Source organism: Egretta garzetta, unplaced genomic scaffold (genome assembly GCF_000687185.1).
Source record: "Egretta garzetta isolate BGI_Z169 unplaced genomic scaffold, ASM68718v1 scaffold260, whole genome shotgun sequence".
Lineage (NCBI taxonomy): Eukaryota > Metazoa > Chordata > Aves > Pelecaniformes > Ardeidae > Egretta > Egretta garzetta.
In genome coordinates this window covers 47,548-49,720 of record NW_009258662.1, presented here as the reverse complement: position 1 = coordinate 49,720, position 2,173 = coordinate 47,548, and positions in this window count along the sequence as shown.

Here is a 2,173-nt window from a genome sequence, read left to right as displayed (position 1 = left end):
TAAGGAAGAAATTTTTTACAATGAGGGTGGTAAAACACTGGAACAGGTTGCCCAGAGAGGGGGTGGAGGCCCCATCCCTGGGAACATTCAAGGCCAGGTTGGATGGGGCTCTGAGCAACCTGATCTAGTTAGCGGTGTCCCTGCTCACTGCAGGGGGGTTGGACTAGATGACCACTAGTGGTCCCTTCCAACCCAAAACATTCTATGATTCTATGATTCTATGATTTTACAGAAATCAAACCATATCCACTGGGTCCACTTCCCACGATCGAGCCGATCCCTTAGCCCTGCTACTCAATGGAGTCAACGAGAGCATGTAGTGAGGAGTGGGAAGAGGACATGGGTTTCGGGTCACTCCACACTAAAACTGTATTAAATATAACAAGAAACCATACCCATGGACTGTGGGTTCAGTTCTGACTGGCTGTAGGGTCAGCAGTGCTGCCAGGACAAGCCACTCCTGCCTCATTTTTGCTGTTTACCTTCACCTTGGCATCATCACCTTGGCTGGGGAGCTCAGCTGCCTATTACAAGCCAGATACAGATAACGTGGAAAAAACACATCTAGGGTAAAAAAATAAACCAACAAAACCGATCCTGTTACTTAAAGGGGTTATGGTCACAACAGAACCTAATGCCTCCATCTCCTGCAGGCCTGGCAGCACATCACGTTATCACGTTCTTCCATTTCTTGACTGCAAAATGGAGATAACAAGAGTCGAAATGGACCTGGGCATAACTGCTCGGAGCAGGGCTGACCCTGGGGTTTTGCTCATGTCTTCTGGTTCTGCTTGCTTTTTTGCATAAAGTCTCTCAGGCAGGGAGTGACAAAAGCACATGACGTGGTCGATGGAAGGGGACAGCACACTGTGGCTAATTGCAGCTTGTAAACACACTTCGGGGGGACTGCATGAGAGAATCAGCCCTGTGAGCAAATGCCGTATCAGGAGAGCACTGGGGGCCACGGGGAAAATGTGGGCAGGGTTTGGCAAAAAGCTGTCTTCAGTCTTCATGTCTAAGTGAAGGAGTCAACTAGTGTAACTACGGCCACCTCAGACCTAAGGCTTTCATTTTAAACTAGATTATAGGGGAAGCTTAGAGGTTTGGGAAAAGACATCCTGTGGCTGTGGCCCCATCTCTAAATGGGACGCTCTGTCCATATGCAATGTCTCCCTCCCTCTCTCTCTCTCACCTTCTACTCAATGCAGAAGAAACCTGGATGACCAGTTCAGACTAGACGCCTATCTTTTAGATAGATGAAGTTAGGTGAGATGAATTTTAGGGACATGGTTTAGTGGTGGGATGGCAGGGTTAGGTTAAAGGTTGGACTCGATGATCTTAAAGGTCTTTTCCAACCAAAGCGATTCTATGATTCTATGAATTCCAGCCTCAGTGTTGTGGAATTACACAAAGAAAGACTTTTGTTTTGCTTTAAAACTGAGCTTTGGTCTCTGTGCCAGCAAAGAGAAACTACAGAACTCAAACAGCAAATCAGAAAACAACAAATAACAACTAAAAATGTGTGATTTACTTATGCCTCTCAGCTGGTTTCACATGATAGTTTTGGAAAACAAACCCGCGTGCATTAGGATGGCTGCGTTACTGCCTTCTCTACAGCCTAGCCTCTTTGGCCTCCATTGCTTCCCTCCTCCAGCAGTTACTGCACTTTTACTTTCTCACAGAAACACTCCCCTCATCCACACTTCTCTAAATTGGAGAGCTATGGATTTGATGGGTGGACTGTTCGGTGGATAAGGAACTGGCTGGATGGTCGCGTCCAGAGGGTAGTGGTCAATGGCTCGATGTCCAGATGGAGACCGGTGACGAGTGGTGTCCCTCAGGGGTCCGTGCTGGGACTGGTGCTGTTTAATGTTTTCATCAATGACTTAGACAGCGAGATCGAGTGCACCCTCAGCAAGTTTGCGGATGACACCAAGCTGAGGGGTGCGGTTGACACACCAGAAGGATGGGATGTCATCCAGAGAGACCTGGACAGGCTGGAGAGGTGGGCCTGTGTGAACCTCATGAGGTTCAAAAACGCAAAGTGCAAGGTCCTGACCCTGGGTCGGGGTAACCCCCGATATCCATACAGGCTGGGGGAAGAAAGGATGGAGAGCAGCCCTGCCCAGAGGGACTTGGGGGGGCTGGTGGGTGAAAAGCTGGACATGAGCCG